The sequence below is a fragment of the Loxodonta africana genome, chromosome 1, assembly GCF_030014295.1.
Source record: "Loxodonta africana isolate mLoxAfr1 chromosome 1, mLoxAfr1.hap2, whole genome shotgun sequence".
Classification (NCBI taxonomy): Eukaryota; Metazoa; Chordata; class Mammalia; order Proboscidea; family Elephantidae; genus Loxodonta; species Loxodonta africana.
Window position 1 is genome coordinate 225,509,818 of NC_087342.1, and position 19,789 is coordinate 225,529,606.

Sequence of the window (19,789 nt, forward strand, 5' to 3'; positions counted from 1 at the left end):
ATTTCTTTATCTAGCCTAACTGCCCCCCACGTGTCTGTCAGTTTGTCGTTCTCTGGGGGCTTGTGTGTTGCTGTGATGCTGGAAGCTATGCCAATGGTATTCAGATACCAGCAGGGTCACCCATGGAATACAGGTTTTAGCTGAGCTTCTAGATTAAGACAGGCTAGGAAGAGGGATCTCGCAGTCTACTTCTGAAAAGCATTAGCCAGTGAAAACCTTATGAATAACAGTGGAACATTGTCTGATGTAGTGCTGGGAGATGAGCCCCCCAGGTTGGAAGGCACTCAAAAGATGACTGGGGAAAAGGTGCCTCCTCAAAGTAGAGTTGACCTTAATGACATGGATGGAATAAACCTTCTGGGACCTTCATTTGCTGATGTGGCATGACTCAAAATGAGAAGAAACAGCTGCAAACATCCATTAATAATTGGAACCTGGAATGTATGAAGCATAAATCTAGGAAAATTGGAAATTGTCAAAAATGAAAAGAACGCCTAAACATCGATATCCTAGGCATTAGTGAGCTGAAATGGACTGGTATTGGCCACTTGAATCAGGCAATCATATAGTCTACTATGCTGGGAATGACAACTCAAAGAGGAATGGTGTCGCGTCCATCGTCAAAAAGAACATTTCAAGATCTATCCTGAAGTACAACGCTGTCAATGATAGGACAATATCCATACACCTACAAGGAAGACCAGTTAATACAACTATTATTCAAATTTGTACACCAACGACTAGGGCCAAAGATGAAGAAATAGAAGAGTTTTATCAGCTGCTACAGTGTGAAATTGATGGAACATGCAATCAAGATGCATTGATAATTACTGGCAATTGGAATGCAAAAGTTGGTAACAAAGAAGAAGGATCAGTAGTTGGAAAATATGGCCTTGGTGATAGAAACAATGCCAGAGATCAAATGATAGAGTTTTGCAAGACCAACAACTTCTTCATTGCAAATACCTTCTCTCACCTACATAAACGGCAACTATACACATGGACCTCGCCAGATGGAACACACAGAAATCAAAATTGGCTACATCTGTGGAAAGAGACAATGGAAAAGTTCAATATCATCAGTCAGAAGAAGGCCAGGGGTCGACTGTGGAACAGACCATCAATTGCTCATATGCAAGTTCAAGCTGAAACTGAAGAAAATCAGAGCAAGTCCATGAGAGCCAAAATATGACCTTGAGTATATCCCACCTGAATTTAGAGACCACCTCAAGAATAGCTTTGATGCATTGAACACTAGTGACCAAAGACCAGATAAGTTGTAGAACGACATCAAGGACGTCATCCATGAAGAAAGGAAGAGGTCACTGAAAAGACAGGAAAGAAAGAAAAGACCAAGATGGGTGTCAGAGGAGACTCTGAAACTAGCTTTTGAGCGTAGAGCAGCTAAAGCAAAAGGAAGAATTGATGAAGTAAAAGAACTGAACAGAAGATTTCAAAGGGCCTCTCGAGAAGACAAAGTAAAGTATTATAATGACATGTGCAAAGAGCTGGAGATGGAAAACCAAAAGGCAGGAACACGCTCGGCGTTTCTCAAGCTGAAAGAAGTGAAGAAAAAATTCAAGCCTTGAGTTGCAATAGTGAAGGATTCCATGGGGAAAATATTAGATGACGCAGGAAGCATCAGAAGAAGATGTAAGGAATACACAGAGTCATTATAACAAAAAGAATGTCAATATTCAACCATTTCAAGAGGTGGCATATGATCAGGAACTGATGGTACTGAAGGAAGAAGTCCAAGCTGCTCTGAAGGCATTGGTGAAAAACAAGGTTCCAGGACTTGATGGAATTTCAATTGAGATATTTCAACAAACAGATGCAGCGCTGGAGGTGCTCACTTGTCTGTGCCAAGAAATATGGAAGACAGCTCCCTGGCCAACTGACTGGAAGAGATCCATATTTATGCCTATGCCCAAGAAAGGTGATCCAACTGAATGTGGAAATTATAGAACAATAACATTAATATCACATGCAAGCAAAATTTTGCTGAAGATCATTCAAAAACGTCTACAGCAGTATATAGACAGGGAAATTCCAGAAATTCAGGCTGGTTTCAGAAGAGGACATGGAACCAGGGATATCATTGCTGATATCAGATGGATCCTGGCTGAAAGCAGAAAATACCAGAAGGATGTTTCCTGTGTTTTATTTATTATGCAAAGGCATTCGACTGTGTGGATCATAACAAACTATGGATAACACTGCGAAGAATGGGAATTCCAGAACACTTAATTGTGCTCATGAGTAACCTTTACATGGATGAAGAGGCAGTTGTTTGGACAGAACAAGGGGTTACTGATTGGTTTAAAGTCAGAAAAGGTGTGCCTCAGGGTGGTATTCTTTCACCATACCTATTCAATCTGTATGCTGAACAAATAATCCGAAAACCTGGACTATATGAAGAAGAACAGGGCATCAGGATTGGAGGAAGACTCATTACCAACCTGCATTATGCAGATGATATAACCTTGCTTGCTGAAAGTGAAGAGAACTTGAAGCACTTACTAATGAAGATCAAAGCCCACAGCCTTCAGTGTGGATTATATCTCAACATAAAAAAAAAAAAAAATTCCTCACAACTGGGTCAATGAGCAACATCATGATAAATGGAGAAAAGATTGAAGTTGTCAAGCGTTTCATTTTACCTGGATCCATAATCAACAGCCATGGAAGCAGCAGTCAAGAAATTAAAAGACGGATTGTACTGAGCAAATCTGTTGCAAAGGCCCTCTTCAAAGTGTTGAAGAGCAAAGATGTCACCTTGAAGACTAAGATGTGTCTGACCCAAGCCGTGGTATTTTCAATCGCATCATATGAGTCGGAATCAACTCGACGGCAGTGGGTTTGATGTGGTATATACTGTATGAAGAATAACATTATGAGTCCCTGCTCTCAGAAGGGGAGACTTCCTACCACCATCACCGTGTCGCATAATTTTCATCATTCTATTAAAACGAAAACAATAGTTGCAGTATAGTGACTTTTGACTTGTGGAGACCCCATGTGTGTCTGTGTTTCAGAGTAGAACTGTGCTCCGTAAAATTTCAGTGGCTGATTTTTCTTACATCATTCCCCAGGCCTTTCTTCTGAGATGCCTCTCAGTGAACTTGAACCTCCAACCTAGTGTGTTAACCATCTCACCACCCAGGCACTCTCATCATTCCATCATTCCATTAGGCCCACCTTTTACTCTAACGCTGGTGATGTCCTCAGAAAAGTTGTTCTTTCCACTCATCTCACCTAATTTAGAGCCACCATCACGGTAACCCACCCAGATCTCCATTCTAGAGAGGTCCTAAATAGTAGTTTCATTTAATGTATTAAAAAGTTAGTGTACTCTTAAAATTTTTTCTGAAACAAAGGAGGAATTTTAGAATCTTTTGTGCCTTTGTCTTTTTAAAATCTAAATCCAGCAAACTGTAATCTGCACAGTGCTCTGGGCTCTCTGACCTCCTTTCCAAAACCAAAGTGATTGTTCTTTCTTTTTCTTTCTTAAGCATGCCTCTCATTGTAAATATAACTCTTTTTGCCTTCCTTTCTGAACGACTGATTCGAGTCCTTCTCTAAATATTAACTTAAATCCATCCTTGGGGTATGCAGTGAATGGCCTTTGAAGTACTTTGGTAATTCCATGTTTTGTGGAAATAGATTTTATTCAAATAAAAATGGTTTGCTATTCTTTTTATTGTGTTTTTGAAAAAGTTATTAGACTGAAAATGTGACGGGACCATGCAATAGCCTGCCTAAGGCCTGAATTTCCTTCACTTGGTCTTTACTAAAATGAATTACAGGAATAAGTTGCCCTTTAGGCTCTGCTTTGGTTTGCGGGTAGGTGAAGCAGCTGTCTGAGCTTTTGATTATCACTATATGTTAAGATAAAGAACAAATAAAGCTTTCTAGGGAGTGTTAAATATTTCAAATATGAACATTTAAGAAACAATGAACTATCATGAGTGCACGAATAGATTGTTAAGAAAGGCAGTCTACTGGAGAAGAAAGTTGGCTCTAAGTTATTGGTGGGAACAAGAGAGAATAAGTGTACAAACACAGGTGCTTATTCTCCAGAATTTTTTTTTTTCTTTACAATGTGTTTTGAGTATGACACATGGCATGGATACAAGATTAGCACAATCCCATTTAAAATGTAGCCCCCTTGATTTTGATTGATCATGTTTGGTCATATTTTATGTCATTTTAATATTAACTTCTCTTTTTACTTGTGACATGCAGTGATTTTATTAGGACTGTACAGTTTTGTTCTTTTTATACAGAAACAAAATGCTAGTTTTCTGATTTTGTCTGTAACAGATATACAAGGAAACCCTAAATATTGTTATAAAAATATTTACTGAACTGTCTCTCAGTGCCTTATTCATAATTCTTTGGAATGGAAGTAACTGGTAAATTCCTGGTCCACATCACCAAAAGGCAGGGAAATCTATCAAAATCCAGTGTAAAATATAGTTGAGTAGTAACTTGGTAGGTGAGCAGCTAGTTTAAGTTAATGGGATTTTCTCTAGTATTTAACAATAAACATGGAAGTAAATGATAGGTTACATTTTGGCACCCCACATTCTATTGCTTTGCAGAGTTAGGCGTAGGTGAGAATGCAAAGTTAGCTATTACATTATTTGTTGTTAGGTGCCAATGAGTCTGTTCCAACTCATAGTCACCCTATGTATAACGGAACGAAACACTGCCTGGTCCTGCTCCATTCTTATAATCGTTGTTATGCTTGAGCTCATCATTGCAGCCACTGTGTCAATCCATCTCATTGAGAGTCTTCCTCTCTTTTGCTGACCCTCTAATTTATCAAGCACGATGTCTTTCTCCAGGGACTGGTCCCTTCTGATGACATGTCCAAAATACGTGAGACAAAGTCTTCCCCATCCTTGCTTCTATAGAGCATTCTGGCTGTACTTCTTCCTAGACAGATTTGTTTGTTCTCTTGGCAGTCCATGGTATATTCAATATTCTTTGCCATCACCACAATTCAAAGGCATCAATTTTTCCTCAGTCTTCCTTATTCATTGTCCAGCTTTTGAATGCATATGAGGCGATTGAAAACACCATGGCTTGGATCAGGTGCACCTTAATCCTTAAACAGACTTCTGTGCTTTTTAACACTTTAAAGAGGTCTTTTGCAGCAGATTTTCCCATTGCAATATGTTGTTTGATTTCTTGATTGCTGCTTCCATGGGCGTTGATTGTGGATCCAAGTAAAATTAAATCTTTGACAACTTTAATCTTTTCCCTGTAACTAAAGTAACTAATTACGTTAGTCAGAGTAGGCGATGCCCTATGATGTAATAATCAAGCCTACAAATCACAGTGAAAATGTATTTCTTGCTCATGAAAAGTCCAACGTTCTTGACCAGTGGCCAACCTTCCATATTAGTCATTCAGAGACAGACTGTTTTCATCTTGTGGCTTCAGCAACTCTTCTGCTGGCTTCTCTGTATCCAGCAGCTGATGGGGAGGAGGGAGAGGCGGCAGAGGGAGGGGAGAGCATGAGGGAGAAGATGAATGATCTTGTTTGAGGTATTTTGGAGGTAATTTGGGTACAGGCCTGGAAGATGAGTACATCACTTCTGTCCATCCGGACTCAGTTACAAACAGTGCTGTCACCAGAGAGCTGTGGGGGGTGCAGACTGCACTGGGTGACACTGTCAGAGGGGGTGACAACAAAATGGCTGTCTTTGAAATTTTTGTGCAGTGTTTCAGCAGAAATTTATTATTAAAAAAAAAATCCCTGTAGTTATAACAACAAACGCATTTTTGGTAACCCAAGCTAATATTAATATGTATCAATATACCTACAAGGCTAAAACTCTATGCTAATTCACTTTTTGAACCTTCTAATGCACTCCGGTCAGGGCTGTCATTGTTACCCAATTACAATGATGCTTTGAGTCACGTGGTTTCAGCTGCACGTGCTGCAAGCACCCGCTGTTGTTGTCATTGCTGCTGCTGTTTTTGCCAGATTTTCCGGTGCTCAAGCTACAATATTGTGGTAATTAGTATCTGTGAACCTATATCAATAACTTTCTTGAGAATGAAATAGTAATTAAAAGGAGAAAAAGCAAAAAAGTCTCCCATTCAGTTGCTATTAATGTTGTAATTCAATGTAGAAAGATTTTACAATTTTGTTGTTAGTATTCGTATAATCTAACAAATATTTAAGCCATTTACAACTATATTTATCATGTTATCCAATGATTAAAATGGATAATGAACATTACTAACAAAACTGCTCTGTCCTATGGGGTTGCTATGAGTCGGAATGGACTCGATGGCAATGGGTTAAGAATTCTGTATGGTCTGATATGGGAGAAGGTCCCGGGGCGGGTGGCGGGGGGTGGCTGTAACACCATGAGTTACTGCACTGGGTGACACCAACCCTTGTGATGCCATATAGTTACAAAGCCATATGAAATTGCAAAGGGTGCTGGAAGTTTTAGTGGGGAAGACGTCGACAGAACAACAAAGAACCATTTTACTTTCTTAAAGTTCTTCCTTTTCCTTAAGTAATATTTGTCTTCTACTTGTGGCTCTGAAGCATTTTTGTACAGTTATGTAACACACCTATATAGCTGTTTTTCTTTATGTTTAGATTCCACTCTATGGTTTCTAGAAGGAAAGTCATGTTTGATCAAGGACAGAAAAATAGGATCCCATGAGTTTAATTCTCCCTTGGGAGCTCAGAAATGTACTGGCACTATGATATCATTATCACCAAATAATGTTGAGGGTTTACTACATACCAGCCATTTTTATATTTAAGCATTTTACATATAAAATCCTATTTAGCTATCTTATTTAGTTGTTAATAATTGGTACTATTGTTCACCTCTTTTCCATCACCTGTCATTTTGTCATACCGTGGTGGCTTGCATGTTGCCGTGATGCTGGAGGCTATGACACCAGTATTTCCAACATCAGCAGAGCCACCCATGGAGGACAGATTTCAGAGGAGCTTACAAACTACGACAGACTAGGAATAAAGGCCTGGTGATCTGCTTCAAATAATGAGCCAATGAAAACCTTATGGAATACAACAGAATATTGTCTGATACAGCGCTGGAGAATGAGCCCCCTGGGTTAAAGGGCACTGCACGGTAGCTGCAACGATGGACTCAAACATAACAAGGATTGTGACGGTAGTGCAGAACAGGGTGACATTTTGTTCTGTTATATATAAGGTTGCCATGAATTGGAGCCAACTCAATAGCAACTAACAGCATTATTAAAAAAACATTATTAGCCTCTTTTAAAATGAGGAAACTGTTACAGATTGAATTGTGCCCTTAAGAAATCTCTAAGTCCTCGCCCCTGTACCTGTGGATGTCCTCCTGTTTAGAAATCGGGGTTTCTATTGTTATGTTAATGAGGCCATACAAGAATAGGGTGGGTCCTAAACCGCATACACCCATGCATTCTGACTGCAGATTCTATGTTTTTAATTACTATGTCATGTGGTCAGGGAACCCTACTAGTGCAATAGTTAAGTGCTTGACTGTTAACCAAAAAGGCGGTGGTTTGAACCCAAGAAGCGGCTCTGCAGGAGAAAAGACCTAGTGAAGTTCTTTTGTAAAGATTACAGCCTAGGAAGCCCTATGAGGCAGTCCTACTTTGTTATATAGGGTCACTATGAGTCAGAATCAACTCGATGGCACCCAACAACAGCATACCACTATGAGTCAGAATCAACTCGATGGCACCCAACAATAGCATGCCACATGATCTCCGTAGCACACACACATACATTTACGAGCATTTGGAATAGCCCACGGTCGTTTATACCTCTGGCCCCCATTCCTACTAACCTGAATGTGCACAGATAGCCTCAGGAGGAGGATGGTTAAATCACTCGGGAAAGAAGGGCATTTGCTCATAGCTTCTGCTTATTTCAGCGTACTTTAAACCAAAAAACCCATTACTGTCGAGTTGATTCTGACTCATAGCAACCCTACAGGATAGAGGAGAACTGCTGCATAGGGTTTTCTTGGAGCCATTGGTGGATTCGAACTGCTGACCTTTTGGTTAGCAGCCAAGCTCTTAACCACATACTTTAGGAGCCCAGAAATTTGTCTTTAGCATTTCCAGCTTTCCTTTTACACTCTCTCTCCTCTCCCTGTCAGTCCCAATTTCTATTTGAGTATCCAGTGCCTTTCTTTCTTCTTTTGCTGTCTCACACCCAAAAGAGTGCCAGTATCCAAAATGTAAGTTAAGCTTCTGAAACTGATTCCTAACAGCCTGTTAATTCATTTAGATAATTGCCCTTCTAAGCTTTTTTATTAGTTGGAAATAGATTTGGTTGCAAATAAGAGTAACACCCATAATAAAATGGCTTGAATAAAATGGAAGCTTATTTCTCTCTTGCTATAAAAACAGGATGTAGGCACAGGGGTGGTTGAATAGCTCTGCATGAGGAAAGCCTCAGGGACCCAGGTTTCTTTTTTTCTTGTTCCTCTGCTGTGCATGGCCTTCCAAGGTCACTTCCTGCCCAAGACAGCTGCTACAGGTCCAGCTCTCACATACGCATCCCAGCCAGTAGGAAAGAAGAAAGATAAGTAGGCACATCTCTCTTTTAAGGACCTTCCTGTTATGTTACACACCCCACTTCACATCTATCCCATTGTCTAGAACTTAATCACATGGTCACAACTAGCTCCAAGAAGGCTCTCAACTAAAAACCAGAACTCTATTACAGAAAAGACGAAGAAAATCAGGTATCAACACCAAATATCAAGCATCTTGGAAGGATATATTTTCTGTAAGGTTGTCTTGTTCTTGGCTCTAAATTGTTGGTATCCTTAAGGCTGGACTTTAAGATTGATCTTCTGAGGCTGTGTAGGGCTGGAATTTGGGCTCAGTTAACAGAGCCATTGTCTTTTCTTTTTGCTGTGTTTACTTTTACCTGACTCTTACATCTGCCCAATGTTGTCGTTGCTAGGTATTGTTGAGTGGACCCCTGCCTCATGGTGACCCCATGCACAACTGAATGAAATGCTGCCTGGTCCTGCACAATTCCCATAATCAGTGCGAATCAGACCATTATAATCCATAAGGTTTTCATTGGCTGATTTTTGGAAGTACATTGCCGGGCTGTTCTTCCTAGTCAGCCTTAGTGTGGAAGCTCTGCTTGAGACCTGTTCAGCATCATAGCAACTCACAAGTCTCTACTGACAGACAGGTCATGGGTGCACATAAAGTACGTTGGCAGGGAATTGAACCCGGGTCTCCTGTATCTGAGGCACCATCTCAGGGTCACATAACCATATGTCCTCTCACTGCCTGGCATGACCCTTGTATCGATTCCATTTCCACCATCCCTATAATGTAACATTTACCTAAATTACAAACTCCGATTAAATCATTTCTAGGCCATATCTGGGAGGCCCATGGCGATTATTAGTAGGCGGCATTAGAGGTAGAAAGCAGCTAACTGCTTTAGAGCCATGATTATATAATGTACTATGTCATGCTCATTGTCATAATATTTTTGTTAGTTACATGATTCTCAATCTTTAAGCCATTTCTCCTCTCTTCATTAAAAAGATTTATATATCACACTAGGTGTGGGTAATACGCATTGAGGACTTGATTAGCATATCAACATAAAGTAATTTGTCTGACCAGTGAATACAGAATCCTAAGTGATATTGAAATAAGAAAATCTTTTCCCCGTTTTCCAGAAGAAAACAAATTGCAATAAATTCAAGTTGCTTGATCCTTGGCTACTGTTTTCTCAGGAGACCCGTTGTCTTAATTAATACAAATTACCATTTTATAGAAATGTATTTTGTTTATATAAACAATTCTGTAGATTTGTGGCCAGAAACAAATTCTTTTTTAAAATCTAAAGGGAGCTGCTGGAAGTCACCATTGCAATTTCTATTTTATTGTAGGTTTTTGATACACTTAATTGTCTGGTTATGGATATAAAATATATCATTTATTAGAGCTTAAGTATTGCTGACAAAATGAAGAGGGAGGAGAATTTTTTTCAGTTTAATAAAGTTAACATCTATACACTAAATAGAAGTGCTGTTTTTGTCAGATTTCTTTTTTTTCTGGCGGAAGAGATACCAAGTTTTTTAGCTTTACTGCACTCACATTGGTGATTCTAACTGAAGAATGAGTCATGGTTGCAGGGCTCTGACTGGAAATATAAACTGAATGGACCTTCTGAGTAAAAGCTGAGCCAAAACAGTAAAACACTGATGTCGAATGCTTTAGCCATGTAGCTTTATTTGGTTTGTATAGCTGAGCAAAGTCAGAATACCTAGTATTTTCAGTCTCTTTAATATATATTTTTGCAATCTCTGCCATAAACCAAAAAAAAAAAAAAAAAAGCAGTCGCCATGGAGTTGATTCTGTCTCCTAGTGACCATATAGGAGACAGTAGAACTGCTCCATTGGATTTCCAAGGCTGTAATCTTCATGGAGGCAGACTGACACATCTTTCTCCCAGAGAGCAGCTGGAGGGTTCGAACCAGCAACCTTTTGGTTAGCAGCTGAGCATTTAACCACTGAGCCAGCAGGACTCCTTATTGCTGCTATATTGGCTACTGATTTAGAGCCAAGAATAAGACGACCTGCAGAAAATATAATCTTCCAAAATGCTTGATCAGAACAATGTAGATTATAGGCATTTTCCCAGCTTTCCTGAAGGATGATGGACTCTACAGATATAAGTTGTAGAGTTTGGTTAGTTTTGACATAATGGAAACACCTGTAAAATTACCCCAACAATCAAGATAGAATTTCCATCACCCCCAAACACTTGCTCACGCCCCTTGGTAATCCATCCTTTCTTCTATCCTGTCCTCAGGAAATCTCTGTTAGCATTTTCTAGAAGTTTATAAGTGCAATTACACAGTGCATACAGTTTTTTTTCAGTCTTTCCTTTTTCACAGAGCAGATTTTTCAGAATTATTTTGAGATTCACCCATTTTTTGTATATATGAATATTTCCTTTTTTTTAGCTGAGTGGTATTCCATTGTATTACAATCCCACAGCTTGTTTATTCTTTTACTTTTGTGGACATTTGGGTTGTTCTAGTTTTTGGCTGTTAAAAAATAAAGTTGCTATGAATATTTGTGTACAAGTCTTTGTGTGTAGACGTATTTTTTCATTTCTTTTGGTAATTAAGTAGGAATGGAATGGCTGGGCCATTTGGTAGGTGTATGTTTAACTTTTTAAGAAGCCGTCAAACTGTTTTCCAGGGTGGTTGTACCATTTTACGTTCTCACCAGCAGTGTAGGAGAGTTCTAGCTGCTCCACATGTTTGCCCACACTTTGTATTGTCGGTCTTTTTAGTTTTAAGCATGTAGAAGGAACGTTGTGGTATGATGTTTTAATTTTGATTTCCTTGATGGCTAATGATCTGGGGCATCTTTTCTTGTGTTTCTTGGCCATTCCTATATTTTTTCTGGGGAAATATCTTCATACCTATTGCCGTGTTTTTAATTGGGTTATTTGACTTCTTTTTATTGATTAGAAGTGTTCTTTATATGCAATGTTCTTAATACAAGTTCTTTGTCAGGTGTACACTTTGTAAAAATTTTCTCCCAGACTGTGGCTTGCATTCTTTGTTTTCTCAATGGCATCATTCATTCAAAGATCAAAAGCTTTAAAATTTTGATGAAGTCCAAAATTTCAGAAATGTTTATGAATTGTGTGACCTAAGACATTTTTGTCCACCCAAGATCACAAAGATTTTCTTCTATGCTTACTTCTAGCAGTTTCATAGCTATTACATTTTTCATTTAGGTCTATTTTCCATTTTAAGTTAATTTTTATATATTGTGGGAGGTAAAGTTTTACGTTTATTATTTTATATGAATTATCCAGTTGGTTCAGCATCATTTAGTAAAGACTCTCGTTTTCCTACTGAATTGCCTTGGTACCTTTAACAAAAGTTAATTGACAATGAATGTGGGCCTGTTCACACACTCTCTGTTGTAGTCCGTTAATCTCTTATCTTTTCACTAATGCTAAACTGTCTTGATTAGTGCATCTTTAAAAAAGTTGTTATGGGAGGGGGTATGTCCTCCAACTTTGTCCTTCTTTTAAATATTTTCTTAGGCTATTCTAGGTCCTTTTATTTCCATCTATTTTTAAAAAATTAGCTTGTCAATATTTACACATCTAGAAAAAGCCTTGCTGGAGATTATATTAAATTCCTAAATCAATTTAATTATAACTATCATCTTAATGATATTGGGTCTTCTACTACTTTGTCCTGTAGGGCCACTGTTGAGTTGGAGTTGACAGCACACAGCAACAATTCATGAACATGTTATTTATTTCCACTTATTTATGTGGTCATTAATTCTTTTTAGTAATGTTTTGTTCTCAATCAGAAGATATAAATTTCTTTTGCTAGAATTAGTCTCAAGTATTTTATGTTTATTATTCCATTTTCCAATTGCCAGAAGTTGGCATATAAAATATATTTTTTTTTCGTATTAACCTGTTATCCTGAATACATACTGAATTCACTTATTAGTTCTAGTAAGCGTCTTGTAGATTAGTTAGGATTTTTGCAAATGGGGACAATTTTACTTTTTTCTTTCTGATCATGTGCCTTATATTTCTGTTTATTACCTTATTGTAATAGCTGGCTAGACTTCAGTTATAATGGTGAATATAAACGGTGAATGTGAACATTTATGCCTTCTTAATAATTTTAGGAGGAAGTGTTCAATATTTTGCCATAAAGTGTGGTTTTAGCTATGTTGTTGTTGTTGTTAGGTGTTGTCTTAGTCATCTAGTGCTGCTGTAACAGAAATACCACAAGGGGACAGCTTTAACAATCAGAAGTTTACTGTCTCACAATCTAGTAGGCTGGAAGTCCCAAATTCAGGGTGTCAGCTCCAGGGGAAGGCTTTCTCCCTTGGCTCTGGAGGAAGCTTTTTGTCATCCATCTTCCCCCGGACTAGGAGTTTCTCCAAGCAGGAACCCCAGGTCCAAAGGACACTCTTTGCACCCAGCACTGTTTTCTTGGTGGCGTGAGCGCCGCCGCCCCCGCCCCCCCGCTTGTTTCCTTTTCCTTTTATCTCTTGTAAGATAAAAGGGGGTGTAAGCCACACTCAGGGAAACTCCCTTTGCATTGGATCAGGGATGTGACCTGAGTGAGAGTGTTACAATCCCACCCTAATCCTCTTTAACATAAAATTACAATCACAAAATGGAGGACAGCCACACAGTACTGGGAATCATGGCCTAACCAAGTTGGCACATATTTTGGGGGGACACAATTCAATCCATTACAGATGCTGTTGAGTCCATTCTGATAGCTACCTTATGTACAAGAGAACAAAACACTGCCTAGTCCTGCACCATCCTAACAATCGTTGTTAATGCTTGAGCCCATTGTTGGAGCCACTGTGTCAGCCCGTCTCTCTGAGAGACTTCCTCTTTTCCACTGACAGTAAATAGAAAGGAAGTACCTTTCTATTCCTGGTTTGCTAGAAGTTTTAATTATGAATGTGTGCTGGATTTTGTAGGCTGGTTTTCTGTATCTACTGAAATGATGATATAAATTTTATCTTTTATTACATTAATGTGGTAAGTTACATTTGTTTTTTAATGTTTAACCATTTCTAACAAATGCTACATGGTAATAATGTATTATTTTTTTATATATTAGATTCTATTTGCTAATATTTTACAATATTTCTATGTTCATGAGGAATATTGGTCTGTAATTTTTCAGGTTTATGATCCTAGAAAATGAATCTGGCAGTGTCTCCTTATTGTTTATTTTCTGAAAATGTTTGCTTATCGTTGGTATTTTTTCTTTCCTAAATGTTTGATAGTAAGACCGTTTGTATTTGGTATTATTCATTGTTGGACAGAACAATTGTTACAGTTTTAGTCTTAAACAGTATAGAACTTGAGAAAAAATATTTACCCAGATCTTTACCAGTTCCATTACTCCTCATTTGTTCCTGAAGATTTAAATTTCTCTCTGGAATCATTTCTATTTAGTATGAAGAAATATATTAAGCATTTCTTATAGCATAGGTCTGCTGGCAACAAACTGTTCATTTTTCATTATCTGAAAATGTCTTCATTTCACCTTCATTCCTAAGGATATTTTCACTTGATATAAAATTCTGCATTGACAGCTATTTTCTTTCAGTATTTTAATGATATAGTTCCATTGTCTCTGGGCTCCATGGTTTCTAATGAGAAACCTGATTATTTGCATTGTTTGTAAAATATTTGCATTGCATTGCTTTATTTGAATTATTTTCACTGTATTTGTTGCATATTTGTTTTTCTTCTGACCACTTAAAAATTTTTCTCCTTACCTTTGGTTTTTCAGTTTGGACTATTATTTGTCTAGTCATGATTTTCCTTGAATTTATCCTTCTTTTGGGTTTTTCGAAGATTCTTGGATGTGTACATTTATGAATCCCACAAAACTTGGTAAGTTTTGACCATTTCTAATTTGAAGTTTTTTTCTTTTCTTGCCCCATTTTCTCTCTCTTCTTCTGGGACTCCAATTACACATTTATTAAACCTTCTGATATTTTAGCACAGCTCTCTCAGAATTCACTGTTTTTGATCTGTTCTTCCCATTGGATAATTTCTTTTGAACCATCTTCAAACTTGCTGACTCTTAACTCCTTCATACCTTTTCTGCTATTAAGTCCATTCTGAGGAATATTTTGTTTCTCTGTTGAGATTTTCTATCATTTCCTTCATTTCAAGTACATTTTTCTTCATCTCACAGAACATAATTTTTATAACTCCTTTAAAGTCTTTGTCTAATAATTCCAATATTTGGTTTATCTCAAAGTTGGCATCTGTTTCTTATTTTTTCCCATGAGAATGGGTCACATTTTTCAGGTTCTTCTTATGTTGAGTAAGTCTAGATTGTATACTGCATGTGTGAACGTTATGTTCTGCAGACTCTAAGTCTTGTTATAGAGAATAACTATGCTTTTGTTAGACTCAGGCGTAAAGACTGTCTTGCTTTCTGTAGGTGATGGTTAAGTCTCACTTCAGTTCTTTAATGCTGTTGCTTCGCTGTTGTGAGTTTGTCTCAGAGTTTTGAGTTTGTCCTATACATTCATTGTTGATAGATTAGCCCAAGTCTTCTATGGGTTAACGCATAGAATGAGCGGTTCCACTTCTTTGGCTCTCTTCTCTCTGGGGTATCCCGCTCACTGTCCGGTGGCTGCTTGGGATCTTTTCCCTGATTCCTCAGCCCAGAAAGATCTCAGGGTTTCTATTGGGATCTTAGTCACTCGCACCATGCTGCTCTGTGGCAATAGCATAACCTCAAGGCAGACCCACCAAAAAATAAAAATAAGAGGAAACCCCATTTGTATTCCAGTTGCTTCTTCAAGTTTTGGCTCCCCTCCATTCCACAGTCTGCCTGCATTGGTTTACAGTTCACAATCCTCATACAGCTGCCTATTGAATTTTGTCCAGCATTTATAGTTGTTTTCAGCAGGAGGGCCAGTTTGTTGAAAAATTAGTATACCATACTAGAAGCTAAATTTCCCAATTAAGGCCTTTGCAAGGAAAAATTACTCTAGCTAGTGATAATAACAAATTTTGAAAATTGAAACATGAGTCATAATTCTAGATTCAAATGCATATTATGGTCTTCTCATTAAGATTCCAATATTTAAGTTGCTTTGTGACCTTGCCCAATTTTAAGAGTCACAGATGTTTTATCCTTAAAATGGGGACAGTGATCCCATCTCTGCCAAGTTCACAAGTATGATGATAGAATGAAATCCTGTACTGATCATAAATTTTTTCACATTTGTTCAAACTCACATTATGTTTTCAATACAATCTATACAATTGCAATAACTTCTTTACTACTTACCCTACCTTCAGTTTTTGTTGTTGTTGTTCCAATTCAAGTATACTGCTGCCAGAGTAATCTTTTTAAACTATAACTCAATAAAGTTAATTTTTACACACGCACCTCCAATGATTGCTAATTAACTTCTATGTAAATTTTAAATCTGTGGCCCTCTAAATCTGACATTTCTTTCCTAAACTTTCATTCCTATAACCTCATCTCAATTGAACTATATATTTCTTTCCTATGCCTCCACACATGATTTATTAATATTAAATAAACTTACCCTTCACATCTCTGGTTATCTAAATGTTATCTTTTTCTTGAGGTCCAGCTTAAACATTAAAAAAAAAAAAATTACATTGGTTTATTTATGGCTCCAGCAATTTATTCATTCTCATTCTGTCTCTCTTCTGGATGATTGAGTTTTTTCCTCTATATTCAAGATTAATCGTATTCATATGTTATAATTTCTCTCATAATAATAATTAAAAAAGCTATCACTTTATTTGGTATTCTTCTCCATTTACCAACCATGTCTCTGCTCTCCATTTTTAAGAAAACTTGAGTTATCTATTTAGTATTTCCACGTCGTCATCTTTTATTCTCTCTTGAGCCTTCTCCAATCAGGTGTTCATTTCCACCAAATCACTAAACCTGTTCTTGTCACTACCTGTTGCTGTCAAGCTGATTCTGACTCGATATTGGTCCTTTGGATTTTCAAGGCTGTAAATCTTTACAGAAGCAGACAGCCACATCCTCTTCCACAGAGCAGCTGGTGGGTTTGGACCATCGACCTTTTTGTTAGCATCAGAATGCTTAACCATTGTGCCACCAGAGCTCCTTGTTCTTGTCACTCGTGACTACCATATTGCCAAATCTAATGGTTAATTCTCAGTACTCTTATTACTCCATTTATCAGTAGCATTTGAAAGAGGTAATCAATCCCATGTCTTTGGAAAACTTTTTTCACCTGTGTCCGAGGATAATACACTTTCATTGTTTTCCTCCTACCTCACAAGTTTCTTCTTCTTGTTTCCCTTTTCTCTTCATACCTCCGACTTCTAAACATTGAGTTTACTTCTTGAACCTCTTCTCTAACTGTATTCACTCTATTGATTATCTCATTCAATCTCATGGCATTAAATACGAAAGCCTGGGCTATCCTCTCCCCTGAACTCCAGGCTCACTATCCAATGGTCTACTGAACTTGAATCTGTAAAAGGCATCTCAAACATATATGTCCGAAAATAAACTCATCTTCATGACAAATCTATTCCTCCATAGTCTTCCCTATTTTAATTATGACAACTCCATGTTTCTGATTCCATCAGCCAAAAAGTTGATGCTGTCTTTGACTCACTTTCCTTCTCTCACACCTCACATCCAGTCTGTATGGAAATCTGTCTGCTTGACCTTTACACTATATAAAAGAAATAACACTTTCTTAACTTCTTTGCTGCCCATACTCTGGTCCAGGCTACCATCATCTCTTAACTAGATGTTTGCAGTAACCTCCCAGTTGACCTCCCTGCTTCTGTATTTGCTCACCTATTTTTTATTCTAAAGACAGCAATCAGAGTGTTCTTTTTTGAATACTTAAGTCAAATCATGTCATTCTTTTTGCTTAAAGCCCTTCAATGGCTTCCTATTTTATTGAGTAAAAGCCTGTCTTATACGGACCTACACAATCTGTCCACCTGTCTGTCTTCATTTTCTTCTGTAACCCCCATTATGTTTTCTTACCCTCCACCATGCTGTCCCCCTTGCTCTATCTTGAATGTTGTTGTTGTTATTGTTGTTAGGTGCCATCGAGTCGGTTCCAACTCATAGCAACCCTATGCACAACAGAATGAAACACTGCCCGGTCCTGTGCCATCCTTACAATCATTGTTATGCTTGAGCTCATTGTTGCAGCCACTGTGTCAATCCACCTCACTGAGGGTCTTCCTCTTTTCCGCTGACCCTGTTCTTTGCCAAGCATGATGTCCTTCTCCAGGTACTCATCCCTCCTGACAACATGTCCAAAGTATGTAAGATGCAGTCTCACCATCCTTGCCTCCAAGGAGCACTCTGGCCACACTTCCTCCAAGACAGATTTGTTCGTTCTTTTGGCAGTCCATGGTATATTCAATGTTCTTCACCAACACCACAATTCAAAGGTGTCAACTCTTCTTCAGTCTTCCTTATTCATTGTCCAGCTTTCACATGCATATGATGCAATTGAAAATACCATGGCTTAGGTCAGGCGCACCTTAGTCTTCAGGGTGACATCTTTGCTCTTCAACACTCTGAAGAGGTCCTTTGCAGCAGATTTACCCAATGAAATGCGTCTTTTGATTTCTTGACTGTTGCTTCCATGGCTGTTGATTGTGGATCCAAGTAAAATGATATCGCTGACAACTTCAATCTTTTCTCCATTTATCACGATGTTGCTCATTGGTCTAGTTGTGAGGATTTTTGTTTTCTTTATGTTGAGGTGTAATCCATACTGAAGGCTGTGGTCTTTGATCTTCATTAGTAAGTGCTTCAAGTCCTCTTCACTGTCAGCGAGCAAGGTTGTGTCATCTGCATAACGCAGGTTAACGAGTCTTCCTCTAATCTTGATGCCCTGTTCTTCTTCATATAGTCCAGCTTCTCATATTATTTGTTCAGCATACAGATTAAATAGGTGTGGTGAAAGAATACAACCCTGAGGCACACCTTTCCTGACTTTAAACCAACCAATATCCCCTTGTTCTGTCCAAACAACTGCCTCTTGATCTATGTAAGGGTTCCTCATGAGCACAATTAAGTGTTCTGGAATTCCCATTCTTCGCAGTGTTATCCATAGTTTGTTATGATCCACACAGTCGAATGCCTTTTGCAATAGTGACGTTGCAATAGTGAAGGATTCCATGGGGAAAATATTAAAGGATGCAGGAAGCATCAAAAGACGATGGAAGGAATACACAGAGTCATTATACCAAAAAGAATTCGTGAGTATTCAACCATTTCAAGAGGTGGCATATGATCAGGAGCCGGCGGTACTGAAGGAAGAAGTCCAAGCTGCTCTGAAGGCATTGGTGAAAAACAAGGCTCCAGGAAGTGATGGAATATCAATTGAGATGTTTCAACAAACAGATGCAGCACTGGAGGTGCTTACTCGTCTATGCCAAGAAATATGGAAGACAGCTTCCTGGCCAACTGACTGGAAGAGATCCATATTTATGCCTATTCCCAAGAAAGATGATCCAACCAAATATGGAAATTATAGAACAATATCGTTAATATCACACACAAGCAAAATTCTGCTGAAGATCATTCAAAAATGGCTGCAGCAGTATATCGACAGGGAACTCCCAGAAATTCAGGCTGGTTTCAGAAGAGGACGTGGAACCAGGGATATCATTGCTGATGTCAGATGGATGCTGGCTGAAAGCAGAGAATACCAGAAGGATATTTACCTGTGTTTTATTGATTATGCAAAGGCATTTGACTGTGTGAATCATAACAAACTATAGATAACACTGCGAAGAATGGGAATGACTATCTTGAATAGTCAGATAAAATCCAGCTTGCCAATTTCTGGGCATAATACAAAATTTTGGAAGGTAGTTGCCAAAGATCATTTACCTTTAATTGTAATAATTTAATTTTTTGCAAGAATAATAGAAGAAATACATATAATTTATTATTATTACTGTTATCATCATTGTCACCATCAGTGGTGACAGCAGTACATAAGCCACATTCTTAAAACTTTACTTAAAATAAAAAAAAACCCAAACCCATTGCCATCAAGTTGATTCTGACTCTTAAATTAGGAACATTTTTCTTGTGTGTGCATAGATAAATCCATCAGAGTGCAATTTACTGAAATCATAGGGCAAGGGTACTGATAGCACATGCAATTGTGACAATTATGAGCAGAACTGGTAGGTAGAGCT